The 18,212-nt window shown below is 54.6% G+C and overlaps 1 protein-coding gene across 1 annotated transcript in view; it reads right to left on the bottom strand.

Moving 5' to 3' along the window:
• adgrd1 (adhesion G protein-coupled receptor D1) overlaps positions 1-18,212 on the bottom strand; it is a 200,578-nt gene that overhangs the window by 174,811 nt on the left and 7,555 nt on the right. The window lies entirely within an intron of this gene.

Genomic DNA, 18,212 nt, shown 5'->3' with positions numbered 1-18,212 from the left:
ACACCAGCCGTCCCCTGTCCAGTCTGTGATTCTCCAGACGTATCCTGTCCTGTCTGTGATTCATAGGCCGTGTCCTGTCCAGTCTTTAATTCTCCAACTGTCTCCTGTCCGGTCGGTGATTCTCAAGCCGTGTCCTGTCCAGTCTGTGATTCTCCAGCCGTCGCCCGTCCAGTCTGTAATACTCCAGCCGTCCCCTGTCTCCGCTGCGATTCTCCACCCATGTTCATGTCCAGACTGTGATTCACCGGACGTGTCCTGTCCGGTCTGTGATTCTCCAGCCGTGACCTGCCGGTCTGTGATGCTCCAGCCGTCTCCTGTCCAGTCTATGATTCTCCAACCGTCCCCTGTCCCGTCTGTGATTCTCCAGACGTCCAGTACCCAGTCTGTGATTCTCCAGCCGTGTCCTGTCCGGTCTGTGATTCTCCAGCCGTGTCCTGTCCGGTCTATGATACACGAGCCGTCTGCTCTCAAGTCTGTGATTCTCCAGCCTTCCCCTGTCCTCGCTGCGAATCTCCAGCTGTGTTCTGACCTGTCTGTGATTCTCCGGCCATGTTTTGTCCGGTCTGTGATACACCAGCTCTGCCCCGTCCAGTCAGTCATACACCAGCCGTGTTCTGTCCAGTCTGTGATTCTCCAGCCATCACTGTGCAATCTATGATTCTCCAGCCGTGTCCTGTCCGGTCTGTGATACTCTAACCGTGTCCTGTCCAGTCTGTGATACTCCAGCCGTCCCCTGTCTCCGCTGCGATTCTCCAGCCGTGTTCATGTCCAGACTGTGATTCACCAGCCGTGTCCTGTCCGGTCTGCGATTCTCCAACCGTGACCTGCCGGTCTGTGATGCTCCAGCCGTCTCCTGTCCAGTCTGTGATACTCCAGCCTTCCCCTGGCCAGTCTGTGATTCTCCAACCGTCGCCTGTCCGTTCTGTGAGTCTCCAGCCGTGTCCTGTCCAGTGTGTGATTCTCCAGCCGTCCCTGTCCAGCCTGTGATTCTACAACCGTGTCCTCTCCACTCTGTGTTTCTCGAGTCCAGTCCTGTACAGTCTGTGATTCTCCAGCCATCCCAGTCCAGTCTGTGATTCTGCAGCCGTATCCTGTCCGGTCTGTGATACTCCAGCTGTCCGCTGTCCAATCTGTGATTCTCCAGCCGCATCCAGTCCAGTTGTGATTCTCCAGCCGTTCCTGTCCAGTCTGTGATTCTCCAACCGTGTCTTGTCCAGTCTGTCATTCTCCATCGTGTCCTGTCCAGTTTATGATTCTCCAGCCTTCCCATGTCCTTTCTGTGATTCTCCAGCCGTGTTCTGTCCGGTCTGTGATACTCCAGACGTGTCTGCTCCAGTCTGTGATTCTGCAGCCGTATCGTGTCCAGTCTCGGATTCTCCAGCCGTGTTCGGTCCGGTCTGTGATACTCCAGCCCTGTCCTGTCCGGTCTCTGATGCTCCAACCGTCCCCTGTCCGGTCTGTGATTCTCCGGCTGTGTCCTGTCCAGTCTATGATTCTCCAGCCATCCCTGTCCAGTCTGTTAATCTCCAGCCGTTTCATGTACAGTCTGATTTTCCAAGCGTGTCCTGTCCGGTCTGTGATGCTCCAGCCGTCTGCTGTCCATTCTCTCATACTCCAGCAGTCTCCTGTCCATCTGTGATACTCCAGCCGTCTCCTGTCTAGTCTGAGATTCTCCAGTGATTCCTTGTTCAATCTGTGAATCTCCCGCCGTCCCCTGTCTCGTCTGTGATACTCCAGCCTTCCCCTGGCCAGTCTGTGATTCTCCAACCGTCGCCTGTCCGTTCTGTGAGTCTCCAGCCGTGTCCTGTCCAGTGTGTGATTCTCCAGCCGTCCCTGTCCAGTCTGTGATTCTGCAACCGTGTCCTCTCCAGTCTGTGATTCTCGAGTCCAGTCCCGTCCAGTCTGTGATTCTCCAGCGATCCCTGTCCAGACTATCAATTATCAGCCGTGTCCTGTCCGGTCTGTGATTCTGCAGCCGTGAACTGCCGGACTGTGATTCTCCGGCCGTCCCCGGTCCAGTATATGACTCTCCAACCTGTCCCGTCTGTGATTCTCCAGCCGTGTCCTGTTCGGTCTGTGATTCTCCAGCCGTGTCCTGTACAGTCTGTGATACTCCGGCCGTGTACTCTCCAGTCTGTCATTCGCCAGACGAGTACTGTCCGGTCTGTGATTCTTCAACCGTCCCCTGTCCCGTCTGTGATTCTCCAGACGTCCTGTACCCAGTCTGTGATTCTCCAGCCGTGGCCTGTCCAGTCTCTGATGCACCAGCCGCCTCCTCTCCAGTCTGTCATTCTCCAGCCTTCCCCTGTCCTCGCTGCGATTCTCCAGCTGTGTCCTGACCTGTCTGTGATTCTCCGGCCACGTCCTGTCCAGTCTTTGATTCTCCAGCCACCACTGTGCAGTCTATGATTCTCCAACCGTCCCCTGTCCCGTCTGTGATTCTCCAGCCGTGTCCTAACTCTAACCGTGACCTGTCCAGTCTGTGATTCTCCAGCCGTGCCCGGTCCAGTCTGTGAATTTCCATCGTGCCCTGTCCAGTCTGTGATTCTCCAGACGTATTCTGTCCTGTCTGTGATTCGTAGGCCATGTCCCGTCCAGTCTTTAATTCTCCAACTGTCTCCTGTCCGGGCGGTGATTCTCAAGCCGTGTCCTGTCCGTTCTGTGATTCTCCAGCAGTCGCCCGTCCAGTCTGTGATACTCCAGCCGTCCCCTGTCTCCGCTGCGATTTTCCATCCGTGTTCATGTCCAGACTGTGATTCACCAGCCATCACTGTGAAGTCTATGATTCTCCAACCGTCCCCTGTCCCGTCTGCGATTTTCCAGCCATGTCCTGTCCAGTCTGTGATTGTACGGCCGTGTCCTGTCCAGTCTGTGATTCTACGGCCGTGTCCTGTCCAGTCTGTGATTCTGCAGCCGTCCCTGTCCAGTCTGTCATTCGCCAGAGGTGTACTGTCCAGTCTGTGATTCCCCAGCGGTCCCCTATCCAGTCTGTGATTCTCCATCGTGTCCTGTCCAGTTTATGATTCCCCAGCCGTCCCCTGTCCTTTCTGTGATTCTCCAGCCGTGTTCTGTCCGGTCTGTGATACTCCAGAAGTATCCGCTCCAGTCTGTGATTCTGCAGCCGTATCCTGTCCAGTCTCTGATTCTCCAGCCGTGTTCGGTCCGGTCTGTGATTGTCCAGCCCTGTCCTGTCTGGTCTGTGATTCTCCTGCAGTGACCTGTCCAATCTATGATTCTCCAACAGTCCCCTGTCCGGTCTGTGATTCTCCGGCTGTGTCCTGTCCAGTCTATGATGCTCCAGCCATCCCTGTCCATTCTGTTAATCTCCAGCCGTTTCATGTACAGTCTGATTTTCGAGCCGTGTCCTATCCGGTCTGTGATTCTCCAGCCGTACACTGCCGGTCTGTGATTCTCCAGCTGTGTCCCGTCCGGTCTCTGATACTCCAGACGTCTCTTGTCCAGTCTCTGATACTCCTGCCGTCTCCTGTCCAGTCTCTGATACACCAGCCGTCTCCCCTCCAGTCTGTGATTCTCCAGCCTTCCATGTCCTCGCTACGATTCTCCAGCTCTGTCCTGAACTGTCTGTGATTCTCCGGCCGTGTCTTGTCCGGACTGTGATACACCAGCTGTCCCCCGTCCAGTCTATCATACACAAGCCGTGGCCTGTCCAGTCTGTGATTCTCTAGCCGTCCCCTGTCCATTCCGCGATTCTCCAGCCGTATCCTGCCCACTCTGTGATTGAACAGCCATCCCTGTCCGGTCTGTGATTCTGAAACCGTGTCCTTTCCGTTCTGTGATACTCCAGCCGTCGCCTCTACAGTCTGTGTTATTCCAGCCGTCCCCTTTCCTGTCTGTGATACTCCAGCCATCTCCTGTCCAGTCTGCAATTTTCCATCCGTTCCCTGTCCGGTCTGTGATACTCCAGCCATGTCCTATCCACTCTGTGATTCTCCAACCGTCCGCTGTTCAGTCTGAAATAATCCAGTGTTTCCCTGTTCAATCTGTGATTCTCCAGCCGTTTGCATTCTCGTCTGTGATACTCAGGCTGTCCCCTGTCCAGTGTGTTATTCTCCAGCCGTCCCTATCCAGACTGTGATTCTGCAACCGTGTCCTCTACAGTCTGTAATTGTCTAGTGCAGTCCTGTCCAGTCTGTGATTCTCCAGTCATCCCTGTCCAGTCTGTGATTCTGCTACCGTATCCTGTCCAGTCTGTGATACTCCAGCCGTCCGCGGTCCAATCTGTGATTCTACTGCCGTATCCAGTCCAGTTGTGATTCTCCAGTCGTGTCCTGTCCAGTCTGTGTTACTCCAGCCGTCCCCTGTCCTGTCTGTGATTCACCAGCCGTCGCCTGTCCGTTCTCTCCAGCCGTGTCCTGTCCAGTGTGTGATTCTCCAGCATTCCCTGTCCATTTTGTGATTCAGCAACCGTTTCCTCTACAGTCTGTGATTCTCCAGTCCAGTCCTGTCCAGTCTGTGATTCTCCAGCCGTGTCCTGTCCAGTCTGTGATTCTCCAGCCGGGTCTTGTCCAGTCTGTGATTCTCCAGCTGTATCCTCTCCAGTCTGTGATACTCCAGCCGTGCCCTGTCCAGTCTGTGTTTCTCCAGCCATATTCTGTCCAGTCTGTGATTCTCCGGCCGTGTCCTGTCCAGTCTGTGATTCTGCAGCGACCCTGTCCAGTCTGTGGTACTCCAACCGTGTACTGTCCAGTCTGTCATTCGACAGAGATGTACTGTCCAGTCTGTGATTCTCCAGCCGTCCCCTGTCCAGTCTGTGATTCTCCAGACGCCAGTACCCAGTCTGTGATTCTCCAGACGTGTCGTGTCCAGTCTCTGATTCTCCAGCCGTGTTCTGTCTGGTCTCTGATACTCCAGCTGTGTACTATCCAGTCTGTGATACTCCAACCGACCCCTGTGCGGTCTGTGATTCTCAAGTCGTGTCCTGTACGGTCTGTGATACTCCAGCCGTCGCTCCTCCAGTCTGTGTTATTCCAGTCGTCCCCTGTCCTGTCTGTGATTCACCAGCCGTCTCCTGTCCAGTCTGTGATACTCCAGCAGTCTCCTATCCAGTCTGTGATACTCCAGCCGTCTATTGTCCAGTCTGCGATTTTTTATCCGCCCCTGTCTCGTCTGTGATACTCCAGCCGTCCCCTGTCTAGTCTGTGATTCTCCAACCGTCGCCTGTCCGTTCTGTGATTCTCCAGTCCAGTCCTGTCCAGTCTGTGATTCTCCAGCCACTCCCTGTCCGGTCTGTGAATCTCCAACCGTGTCCTGTCCAGTCTGTGATTCTGCTGCCGTATCCTGTCCAGTCTATGATACTCCAACCGTCCCCTGTGCGGTCTGTGATTCTCAAATCGTGTCCTAGTCCGGTCTGTGATACTACAGCCGTCGCCTCTCCAGTCTGTGTTATTCCAGCCGTCCCCTGTCCTGTCTATGATTCACCAGCCGTCTCCTGTCCATTCTGTGATACTCCAGCTGTTTCCTGCCCAGTCTGCTATTTTTCATCCGTCCCCTGTCCGTTCTGTGATTCTCCAGCCGTGTCCTGTCCAGTGTGTGATTCTCCAGCATTCCCTGTCCAGTCTGTGATTCTGCAACCGTGTCCTCTCCAGTCTGTGATTCTCCAGTCCAGTCCTGTCCAGTCTGTGATTCTGCAGCCAATCCCTGTCCGGTCTGTGAATCTCCAACCGTGTCCTGTCCAGTCTATGATTCTGCTGCCGTATCCTGTCCAGTCTGTGATACTCCAACCGTCCCCTGTCTGGTCTGTGATTCTCCAGCCGTTCCTGTCCAGTCTGTGGTTCTCCAGCCGTGTCCTGTCCAGTCTGTGATTCTCCAGCCGGGTCTTGTCCATCTGTGATTCTCCAGCTGTGTCCTGTCCGGTCTCTGATACTCCAGCCGTATCCTGCCCACTCTGTGATTCAACAGCCATCCCTATCCGGTCTGCGATTCTGCAGCCATGTCGTATCCAGTCTGTGATTCTCCAACCGTCCCCTGTCCAGTCTGCTATACTCCAGTGGTTCCCTGTCCAGTCTGTGATTCTCCAACCGTCGCCTGTGTGTTATGTGATTCTCCAGCCGTGTCCTGTCCAGTGTGTTATTCTCCAGCCGACCCTGTCCAGTCTGTGATTCTGCCACCGTGTCCTCTCCAGTCTGTAATTCTCTCGCCCAGTCCTGTCCGGTCTGTGATACTCCAGCCGTCCGCTGTCCAATCTGTGATTCTCCAGCCGCATCCAATCCAGTTGTGATTCTCCAGCCGTATCCTGTCCAGTCTGTGGTACTCCAGCCGTGTACTGTCCAGTCTGTCATTTGCCTGAGCTGTACTGTCCAGTCTGTGATTCTCCAGCCGTGTCCTGTTCGGTCTGTGATACTCTAGCCCTGTCCTTTCCAGTCTCTGATTCTCCAGCCGTCCCCTATCCAGTCTGTGATTCTCCATGGTGTCCTGTCCAGTCTCTGATTCTGCAGCCGTCCTGTGTCCTTTCTGTGATTCTCCAGCCGTGTTCTGTCCGGTCTGTGATACTCCAGACGTGTCCGCTCCAGTCTGTGACTCTGCAGCCATATCGTGTCCAGTCTCTGATTCTCCAGCCGTGTTCGGTCCGGTCTGTGATGGTCCAGCCCTGTCCTGTCCGGTCTGTGATTCTCCAGCAGTGACCTGTCCAATCTATGATTCTCCAACCGTCACCTGTCGAGTCTGTGATTCTCCGGCTGTGTCCTGTCCAGTCTATGATTCTCCAGCCATCCCTGTCCAGTCTGTGAATCTCCAGCCGTTTCATGTACAGTCTCATTTTCCAGCCGTGTCCTGTCCGGTCTGTGATTCTCCAGCCGTCCCCAGTCCGGTCTCTAATACTCCACCGTCTCCTGTCCAGTCTCTGATAAACCAGCCGTCTCCTCTCCAGTCTGTGATTCTCCAGCCTTCCCCTGTCCTCGCTACGATTCTCCAGCTGTGTCCTGACCTGTCTGTGATTCTCCGGCCGTGCCTTGTCCGGACTTTGATACACCAGCTGTCCCCCGTCCAGTCTATCATACACCAGCCGTGTCCTGCCCAGTCTCTGATTCTCCAGCCGTCCCCTGTCCATTGCGCGATTCTCCAGCCGTATCCTGCCCACTCTGTGATTCAACAGACAACCCTGTCCAGTCTGTGATTCTCAAACCGTGTCCTTTCCGTTCTGTGATACTCCAGTCGTCGCCTCTGCAGTCTGTGTTATTCCAGACGTCCCCTGTCCTGCCTGTGATTCCCCAGCAGTCTCCTGTCCAGTTTGTGATACTCCAGCCGTTTCCTGTCCAGTCTGCAATTTTCCATCCGTTCCCTGTCCGGTCTGTGATACTCCAGCCATGTCCTATCCAGTCTGTGATTCTCCAGCCGTTCCCTGTCCAGTCTGAAATACTCCAGTGTTTCCCTGTTCAATCTGTGATTCTCCAGCCGTCCGCAGTCTCGTCTGTGATACTCCAGCTGTCCCCTGTCCAGTGTGTTATTCTCCAGCCGTCCCTGTCCAGACTGTGATTCTGCAACCGTGTCCTCTACAGTCTGTAATTGTCCAGTGCAGTCCTGTCCAGTCTGTGATTCTGCTACCATATCCTGTCCGGTCTGTGATACTCAGCCGTCTGCTGTCCAATCTGTGATGCTCCTGCCGTATCCAGTCCAGTTGTGATTCTCCAGTCGTGCCCTGTCAAGTCTGTGATTCTCCAGCCATATTCTGTACAGTCTGTGATTCTCCGGCCGTGTCCTGTCCAGTCTGTGACTCTGCAGCGTCCCTGTCCAATCTGTTCTACTCCAACCGTTTACTATCCAGTCTGTCATTCGCCAGAGGTGTACAGTCCAGTCTGTGATTCTCCAGCCGTCCCCTGTCCAGTCTGTGATTCTCCAGCCGTCCCCTGTCCAGTCTGTGATTCTCCAGACGCCAGTACCCAGTCTGTGATTCTCCAGACGTGTCGTGTCCAGTGTCTGATTCTCCAGCCGTGTTCTGACTGGTCTGTGCTACTCCAGCTGTGTCCTATACAGTCTGTGATACTCCAACCGTCCCCTGTGCGGTCTGTGATTCTCAAATCGTGTCCTGTCCGGTCTGTGATACTCCAGCTGTCGCCTCTCCAGTCTGTGTTACTCCAGCCGTACCCTGTCCTGTCTGTGATTCACCAGCCGTCTCCTGTCCAGTCTGTGATTCTCCAACCGTTGCCTGTCCGTTCTGTGATTCTCCAGCCGTGTCCTGTCCAGTGTGTGATTCTCCAGCATTCCCTGTCCAGTCTGTGATTCTGCAACCGTGTCCTCTCCAGTCTGTGATTCTCCAGTCCAGTCTGTGATTCTCCAGCCGTGTCCTGTCCAGTCTGTGATTCTCCAGCCGTATTCTGTCCAGTCTGTGATTCTCCGGCAGTGTCCTGTCCAGTCTGTTATTCTTCAGCGTCCCTGTCTAGTCTGCGGTATTCCAACCGTGTACTGTCCAGTCTGTCATACACCAGAGGTGTACTGTCCAGTCTATGATTCTCCAGCCGTCCCCTGTCCAGTCTGTGATTCTCCAGACGCCAGTACCCAGTCTGTGATTCTCCAGACGTGTTCTGTCCGGTCTGTGAATTCCAGACGTGTCCGCTCCAGTCTGTGATTCTGCAGCCGTGTCTTGTCCAGTCTCTGATTCTCCAGCCGTGTTCTGTCTGGTCTGCGATACTCGAGCTGTGTCCTATCCAGTCTGTGATACTCCAACCGTCCCCTGTGCGGTCTCTGATTCTCAAATCGTGTCCTGCCCGGTCGGTGATACTCCAGCCGTCGCCCCTCCAGTCTGTGTTATTCCAGCCGTCCCCTGTCCTGTCTGTGATTCACCAGCCGTCTCCTATCCAGTCTGTGATACTCCAGCCGTCTATTTTCCAGTCTGCGATTTTCCATCCGTCCCCTGTCCAGTCTGTGATTCTCCAACCGTCGCCTGTCAGTTTTGTGATTCTCCAGCCGTGTCCTGACCAGTGTGTGATTCTCCAGCATTCCCTGTCCAGTCTGTGATTCTGCAACAGTGTCCTCTCCAGTCTGTGATTCTCCAGTCCAGTCCTGTCCAGTCTGTGATTCTCCAGCCACTCCCTGTCCAGTCTTTGAATCTCCAACCATGTCCTGACCAGTCTGTGATGCTGCTGCCATATCCGGTCCAGTCTATGAGACTCCAAACGTCCCCTGTGCGGTCTGTGATTCTCAAATCGTGTCCTGTCCGGTCTTTGATACTCCAGCGTCGCCTCTCTAGTCTGTGTTATTCAAGCCGTCCCCTGTCCTGTCTGTGATTCACCAGCCGTCTCCTGTCCAGTCTGTGATACTCCAGCAGTCTCCTATCCAGTCTGTGCTACTCCAGCCGTCTCCTGTCCAGTCTGTGATTTTCCATCCGTCCCCTGTCTCGTCTGTGATTCTCCAGCCGACCCCTGTCCAGTCTGTGGTACTCCAGCCGTGTACTGTCCAGTCTGTCATTCGCATGAGGTGTACTGTCCAGTCTGTGATTCTCCAGCTATGTCCTGTCCGGTCTGTGATACTCTAGCCCTGCCCTGTCCAGTCTGTGATTCTCCAGCCGTCCCCTATCCAGTCTGTGATTCTCCATCGTGTTCTGTCCAGTCTATGATTCTCCAGCCGTCCCGTGTCCTTTCTGTGATTCTCGAGCCGTGTTCTGTCCGGTCGGTGATACTCCATACGTCTCCGCTGCAGTCTGTCATTCTACAGCCGTATCGTGTCCAGTCTCTGATTCTCCAGCTGTGTTCGGTCCTCTCTGTGATACTCCAGCCCTGTCCTGTCCGGTCTGTGATTCTCCAGCAGTGACCTGTCCAATCTATGATTCTCCAACCGTCCCCTGTCCGATCTGTGATTCTTCGGCTGTGTCCTGTCCGGTCTGTGATTCTCCAGCCGTGTACTGCCGGTCTGTGATACTCCAACCGTCCCCTCTCCAGTCTCTGATTCTCCAGTCGTTCCTGCCCAGTCTGTGATTCTCCAGCCGTGTCCTACCCAGTCTGTGATTCTCCAGCCGGGTCTTGTCCAGTCTGTGATTCTCCAGCCGGGTCTTGTCCAGTCTGTGATTCTCCAGCTGTATCCTCTCCAGTCTGTGATACTCCAGCCGTGCCCTGTCCAGTCTGTGATTCTCCAGCCATATTCTGTCCAGTCTGTGATTCTCCAGCCGTGTCCTGTCCAGTCTGTGATTCTGCAGCGTCCCTGTCCAATCTGTGGTACTCCAACTGTGTACTGTTCAGTCTGTCATTCGCCAGAGGTGAATAGTCCAGTCTGTGATTCTCCAGCCGTCCCCTGTCCAGTCTGTTATTCTCCAGACGCCAGTACCCAGTCTGTGATTCTCCAGCCGTGTACTGCCGGTCTGTAATGCTCCAACCGTCCCCTCTCCAGTCTCTGATTCTCCAGTCGTTCCTGCCCAGTCTGTGATTCTCCAGCCGTGTCCTGCCCAGTCTGTGATTCTCCAGCCGGGTCTTGTCCAGTCTTTGATTCTCCAGCTGTATCCTCTCCAGTCTGTGATACTCCAGCCGTGCCCTGTCCAGTCTGTGATTCTCCAGCCATATTCTGTCCAGTCTGTGATTCTCCGGCCGTGTCCTGTCCAGTCTGTGATTCTGCAGCGTCCCTGTCCAATCTGTGGTACTCCAACCGTGTACTGTCCAGTCTGTCATTCGCCAGAAGTGAATAGTCCAGTCTGTGATTCTCCAGCCGTCCCCTGTCCAGTCTGTGATTCTCCAGACGCCAGTACCCAGCCTGTGATTCTCCAGACGTGTTCTGTCCGGTCTGTGATATTCCAGACGTGTCCGCTCCAGTCTGTGATTCTGCAACCGTGTCGTGTCAAGTGTCTGATTCTCCAGCCGTGTTCCGTCTGGTCTGTGATACTCCAGCTGTGTCCTATACAGTCTGTGATACTCCAGGCGTCCCCTGTACGGTCTGTGATTCTCAAATCGTGTCCTGTCCGGTCTGTGATACCCCAGCCGTCGCCTCTCCGGTCTGTGTTATTCCAGCCGTCCCCTGTCCTGTCTGTGATTCACCAGCCGTCTCCTGTCCAGTCTGTGATTCTGCAGGTCCCTGTCCAATCTGTGGTACTCCAGCCGTGTACTGTCCAGTCTGTCATTCGCCAGAGGTGAATAGTCCAGTCTGTGATTCTCCAGCCGTCCCCTGTCCAGTCTGTGATTCTCCAGACGCCAGTACCCAGTCTGTGATTCTCCAGACGTGTTCTGTCCGGTCTGTGATATTCCAGGCGTGTCCGCTCCAGTCTGTGATTCTGCAACCGTGTCGTGTCCAGTGTCTGATTCTCCAGCCGTGTTCTGTCTGGTCTGTGATACTCCAGCTGTGTCCTATACAGTCTGTGATACTCCAGGCGTCCCCTGTACGGTCTGTGATTCTCAAATCGTGTCCTGTCCGGTCTGTGATACCCCAGCCGTCGCCTCTCCAGTCTGTGTTATTCCAGCCGTCCCCTGTCCTGTCTGTGATTCACCAGCCGTCTCCTGTCCAGTCTGTGATTCTGCAGGTCCCTGTCCAATCTGTGGTACTCCAGCCGTGTACTGTCCAGTCTGTGATTCTCCAGACGCCAGTACCCAGTCTGTGATTCTCCAGACGTGTTCTGTCCGGTCTGTGATTCTCCAGACGCCAGTACCCAGTCTGTGATTCTCCAGACGTGTTCTGTCCGGTCTGTGATATTCCAGGCGTGTCCGCTCCAGTCTGTGATTCTGCAACCGTGTCGTGTCCAGTGTCTGATTCTCCAGCCGTGTTCTGTCTGGTCTGTGATACTCCAGCTGTGTCCTATACAGTCTGTGATACTCCAGGCGTCCCCTGTACGGTCTGTGATTCTCAAATCGTGTCCTGTCCGGTCTGTGATACCCCAGCCGTCGCCTCTCCAGTCTGTGTTATTCCAGTCGTCCCCTGTCCTGTCTGTGATTCACCAGCCGTCTCCTGTCCAGTCTGTGATTCTGCAGGTCCCTGTCCAATCTGTGGTACTCCAACCGTGTACTGTCCAGTCTGTGGTACACCAACCGTGTACTGTCCAGTCTGTCATTCGCCAGAGGTGTACAGTCCAGTCTGTGATTCTCCAGACGCCAGTACCCAGTCTGTGATTCTCCAGACGTGTTCTGTCCGGTGGGTGATACTCCAGCCGTCGCCTCTCCAGTCTGTGTTCCTCCAGCCGTCCCCTGTCCTGTCTGTGATTCACCAGCCGTCTCCTGTCCAGTCTGTGATTCTTCAACCGTCGCCTGTCCGTTTTGTGATTCTCCAGCCATGTCCTGTCCAGTCTGTGATTCTCCAACCGTCGCCTGTCCGTTTTGTGATTCTCCAGCCATGTCCTGTCCAGTGTGTGATTCTCCAGCATTCCCTGCCCAGTCTGTGATTCTGCAACCGTGTCCTCTCCAGTCTGTGATTCTGCAGTCCAGTCTGTGATTCTCCAGCTGTGTACTGCCGGTCTGTGATACTCCAACCGTCCCCTCTCCAGTCTCTGATTCTCCAGTCGTTCCTGCCCAGTCTGTGATTCTCCAGCCGTGTCCTGCCCAGTCTGTGATTCTCCAGCCGGGTCTTGTCCGGTCTGTGATTCTCCAGCTGTATCCTCTCCAGTCTGTGATACTCCAGCCGTGCCCTGTCCAGTCTGTGATTCTCCAGCCATATTCTGTCCAGTCTGTGATTCTCCAGCCGTGTCCTGTCCAGTCTGTGATTCTGCAGCGTCCCTGTCCAATCTGTGGTACTCCAACCGTGTACTGTCCAGTCTGTCATTCGCCAGAAGTGAATAGTCCAGTCTGTGATTCTCCAGCCGTCCCCTGTCCAGTCTGTGATTCTCCAGACGCCAGTACCCAGTCTGTGATTCTCCAGACGTGTTCTGTCCGGTCTGTGATATTCCAGACGTGTCCGCTCCAGTCTGTGATTCTGCAACCGTGTCGTGTCCAGTGTCTGATTCTCCAGCCGTGTTCTGTCTGGTCTGTGATACTCCAGCTGTGTCCTATACAGTCTGTGATACTCCAGGCGTCCCCTGTACGGTCTGTGATTCTCAAATCGTGTCCTGTCCGGTCTGTGATACCCCAGCCGTCGCCTCTCCAGTCTGTGTTATTCCAGCCGTCCCCTGTCCTGTCTGTGATTCACCAGCCGTCTCCTGTCCAGTCTGTGATTCTGCAGGTCCCTGTCCAATCTGTGGTACTCCAGCCGTGTACTGTCCAGTCTGTGATTCTCCAGACGCCAGTACCCAGTCTGTGATTCTCCAGACGTGTTCTGTCCGGTCTGTGATTCTCCAGACGCCAGTACCCAGTTTGTGATTCTCCAGACGTGTTCTGTCCGGTGGGTGATACTCCAGCCGTCGCCTCTCCAGTCTGTGTTACTCCAGCCGTCCCCTGTCCTGTCTGTGATTCACCAGCCGTCTCCTGTCCAGTCTGTGATTCTCCAACCGTCGCCTGTCCGTTCTGTGATTCTCCAGCCGTGTCCTGTCCAGTGTGTGATTCTGCAACCGTGTCCTCTCCAGTCTGTGATTCTGCAGTCCAGTCTGTGATTCTCCAGACGTGTCCTGTCCAGTCTGTGATTCTCCAGCCGGGTCTTGTCCAGTCTGTGATTCTCCAGCTGTATCCTCTCCAGTCTAAGATACTCCTGCCGTGCCCTGTCCAGTCTGTGATTCTCCAGCCGTATTCTGTGCTGTCTGTGATTCTTCGGCCGTGTTCTGTCCAGTCTGTTATTCTGCAGCGTCCCTGTCCAGTCTGTGGTACTCCAGCCGTGTACTGTCCTCGCTACGATTCTCCAGCTCTGTCCTGACCTGTCTGTGATTCTCCGGCCGTGCCTTGTCCGGACTGTGATACACCAGCTGTCCCCCGTCCAGTCTATCATACACCAGCTGTGTCCTGTCCAGTCAGTGATTCTCCAGCCGTATTCTGTCCAGTCTGTGATTCTCCGGCAGTGTCCTGTCCAGTCTGTTATTCTTCAGCGTCCCTGTCCAGTTTGTGGTACTCCAACCGTGTAATGTCCAGTCTGTGATACTCCAGCCGTCCCCTGTCCAGTCTTTGATCTCCAGATGCCTGTACCCAGACTGTGATTCTCCAGAGGTGTTCTGTCCGGTCTGTGATATTCCAGACGTGTCCGCTCCAGTCTGTGATTCTCCAGTCCAATCCTGTCCAGTCTGTGATTCTCCAGCCACTCTCTGTCCGGTCTGTGAATCTCCAACCGTGTCCTCTCCAGTCTGTGATTCTCCAGTCCAGTCCTGTCCAGTCTGTGATTCTCCAGCCACTCTCTGTCCGGTCTGTGATACTCCAGCAGTGTCCTGTACTGTCGGCGATACTCCAGCCGTCTCCTGTCCAGTCTGCGATTTTCGATCCGTCCCCTGTATCGTCTGTGATTTTCCAGCCGTGTCCCGTCCAGTGTGTGATTCTGCAGCATTCCCTGTACAGTCTGTGAGTCTGCAACCGTGTGCTCTCCAGTCTGTGATTCCCCAGTTCAGTCCTGTCCAGTCTGTGATTCTGAAACCGTGTCCTCTCCAGTCTGTAATTGTCTAGCCCAGTCCTGTCCGGTCTGTGATACTCCAGCCGTCCGCTGTCCAATCTGTGATTCTCCAGCCACTCCGTGTCCAGTCCTTGAATCTCCAACCGTGTCCTGACGAGTCTGTGATTCTGCTGCCGTATCGTTTCCAGTCTATGATACTCCAAACGTCCCCTGTGCGGTCTGTGATTCTCAAATCGTGTCCTGTCCGGTCTTTGATACTTCAGCGTCGCCTCTCCAGTCTATGTTATTCAAGCCGTCACCTGTCCTGTCTGTGATTCCCCAGCCGTCTCCTGTCCAGTCTGTGATACTCCAGCAGTCTCCTATCCAGTCTGTGATTCTCCAGCCGTGTCCCGTCCAGTGTGTGATTCTGCAGCATTCCCTGTACAGTCTGTGAGTCTGCAACCGTGTGCTCTCCAGTCTGTGATTCCCCAGTTCAGTCCTGTCCAGTCTGTGATTCTCCAGCCACTCTCTGTCCGGTCTGTGAATCTCCAACCATGTCCTGTCCAGTCTGTGATTCTCCAGCCATGTCCTGTCCAGTCTGTGATTCTGCAGCCGGCCCTGTCCAGTCTGTGGTACTCCAGCCGTGTACTGTCCAGTCTGTCATTCGCCTGAGGTGTACTGTCCAGTCTGTGATTCTGCAGCCGTGTCGTGTCCGGTCTCTGATACCCCAGCCGTCTCCTGTCCAGTCTCGGATTCTCCAGCCGTCGCCTGTCCAGTCTCTGATACACCAGCCGTCTCCTCTCCAGTATGTGAGTCTCCAGCCTTCCCCTGTCCTCGCTACGATTCTCCAGCTGTGTCCTGAACTGTCTGTGATTCCCCGGCCGTGTCTTGCCCGGACTGTGATACACCAGCTGTCCCCCGTCCAGTCTATCATACACCAGCCGTGTCCTGTCGAGTCTGTGATTCTCCAGCATTCCCTGTCCAGTCTGTGATTCTGCAACCGTGTCCTCTCCAGTCTCTCCAGTCCAGTCCTGTCCAGTCTGTGATTCTCCAGCCACTCCCTATCCGGTCTGTGAATCTCCAACCGTGTCCTGTCCAGTCTGTGATTCTGCTGCCGTATCCTGTCCAGTCTGTGGTTTTCCAGCTGTATCCTGTCCAGTCTGTGATTCACCAGCCGGGTCTTTCCCATCTGTGATTCTCCAGCTGTATCCTGTCCAGTCTGTGATACTCCAGCCGTATGCTGTCCAGTCTGCGATTCTCCTGCTGTCCCCTGTACAGCCTGTGATTCTCCAGCTGTATCCTGCCCAGTCTGTAATACTACAGCCGTGCCCTGCCCAGTCTGTGATTCTCCAGCCATGTCCTGTCCAGTCTGTGATTCTGCAGCCGTCCCTGTCCAGTCTGTGGTACTCCAGCCGTGTACTGTCCAGTCTGTCATTCGCCAGATGTTTACTGTCCAGTCTGTGATTCTCCAGCCGTGTCCTGTCCGGTCTGTGATACTCTAGCCCTGTCCTGTCCAGTCTGTGATTCTCCAGCCGTCCCCTATCCAGTCTGTGATTCTCCATCGTGTTCTGTCCAGTCTATGATTCTCCAGCAGTCCCGTGTCCTTTCTGTGATTCTCCAGCCGTGTTCCGTCCTGTCGGTGATACTCCAGACGTGTCCGCTCCAGTCTGTCATTCTGAAGCAGTATCGTGTCCAGTCTCTGATTCTCCAGCCGTTTTCGGTCCGGTATGTGATACTCCAGCCCTGTCCTGTCCGGTCTATGATTCTCCAGCAGTCACCTGTCCAATCTATGATTCTCCAACCGTCACCTGTCGAGTCTGTGATTCTCCGGCTGTGTCCTGTCCAGTCTATGATTCTCCAGCCATCCCTGTCCAGTCTGTGAATCTCCAGCCGTTTCATGTACAGTCTCATTTTCCAGCCGTGTCCTGTCCGGTCTGTGATTCTCCAGCCATATACTGCCGGTCTGTGATTCTCCAGCTGTTTCCAGTCCGGTCTCTAATACTGCACCGTCTCCTGTTCAGTCTCTGATAAACCAGCCGTCTCCTCTCCAGTCTGTGATTCTCCAGCCTTCCCCTGTCCTCGCTACGATTCTCCAGCTGTGTCCTGACCTGTCTGTGATTCTCCGGCCGTGCCTTGTCCGGACTGTGATACACCAGCTGTCCCCCGTCCAGTCTATCATACACTAGCCGTGTCCTGTCCAGTCTCTGATTCTCCAGCCGTCCCCTGTCCATTGCGCGATTCTCCAGCCGTATCCTGCCCACTCTGTGATTCAACAGACAACCCTGTCCGGTCTGTGATTCTCAAACCGTGTACTTTCCGTTCTGTGATACTCCAGCCGTCTCTCTGCAGTCTGTGTTATTCCAGACGTCCCCTGTCCTGCCTGTGATTCCCCAGCCGTCTCCTGCCCAGTTTGTGATACTCCAGCCGTTTCCTGTCCAGTCTGCAATTTTCCATCCTTTCCCTGTCCGGTCTGTGATACTCCAGCCATGTCCTATCCAGTCTGTGATTCTCCAACCGTCCCCTGTCCAGTCTGAAATACTCCAGTGTTTCCCTGTTCAATCTGTGATTCTCCAGCCGTCCGCAGTCTCGTCTGTGATACTCCAGCTGTCCCCTGTCCAGTGTGTTATTCTCCAGCCGTCCCTGTCCTGACTGTGATTCTGCAACCGTGTCCTCTACAGTCTGTAATTGTCTAGTGCAGTCCTGTCCAGTCTGTGATTCTCCAGCCATCCCTGACCAGTCTGTGATTCTGCTACCGTATCCTGTCCGGTCTGTGATACTCAGCCGTCCGCTGTCCTTTCTGTGATTCTCCAGCCGTGTTCTGTCCGGTCAGTGATACTCCAGACGTGTCCGCTCCAGTCTGTCATTCTAAAGCCGTATCGTGTCCAGTCTCTGATTCTCCAGCTGTGTTCGGTCCGGTCTGTGATACTCCAGCCCTGTCCTGTCCGGTCTGTGATTCCCCAGCAGTGACCTGTCCAATCTATGATTCTCCAACCGTCCCCTGTCCGATCTGTGATTCTCCGGCTGTGTCCTGTCCGGTCAGTGATTCTCCAGCCGTGTACTGCCGGTCTGTGATACTCCAACCATCCCCTCTCCAGTCTCTGATTCTCCAGTCGTTCCTGTCCAGTCTGTGATTCTCCAGCCGTGTCCTGCCCAGTCTGTGATTCTCCAGCCGGGTCTTGTCCAGTCTGTGATTCTCCAGCTGTATCCTCTCCAGTCTGTGATACTCCAGCCGTGCCGTGTCCAGTCTGTGATTCTCCAGCCATATTCTGTCCAGTCTCTGACTCTCCGGCCGTGTCCTGTCCAGTCTGTGATTCTGCAGCGTCCCTGTCCAATCTGTGGTACTCCAAACATGTACTGTCCAGTCTGTCATTCGCCAGAGGTGTATAGTCCAGTCTGTGATTCTCCAGCCGTCCCCTGTCCAGTCTGTGATTCTCCAGACGCCAGTACCCAGTCTGTGATTCTCCAGACGTGTTCTGTCCGGTCTGTGATATTCCAGACGTGTCCGCTCCAGTCTGTGATTCTACAACCGTGTCGTGTCCAGTGTCTGATTCTCCAGCCGTGTTCTGTCTGGTCTGTGATACTCCAGCTGTGTCCTACACAGTCTGTGACACTCCAGGCGTCCCCTGTACAGTCTGTGATTCTCAAATCGTGTCCTGTCCGGTCTGCGATACCCCAGCCATCGCCTCTCCAGTCTGTGTTATTCCAGCCGTCCCCTGTCCTGTCTGTGATTCACCAGCCGTCTCCTGTCCAGTCTGTGATTCTGCAGGTCCCTGTCCAATCTGTGGTACTCCAACCGTGTACTGTCCAGTCTGTGATTCTCCAGCCGTCCCCTATCCAGTCTGTGATTCTCC

The sequence above is a fragment of the Mobula hypostoma genome, chromosome 21, assembly GCF_963921235.1.
Source record: "Mobula hypostoma chromosome 21, sMobHyp1.1, whole genome shotgun sequence".
NCBI lineage: Eukaryota > Metazoa > Chordata > Chondrichthyes > Myliobatiformes > Myliobatidae > Mobula > Mobula hypostoma.
Note: the sequence above shows the minus strand (reverse complement) of the source record. Positions and strands in the feature narration are given on the sequence as shown.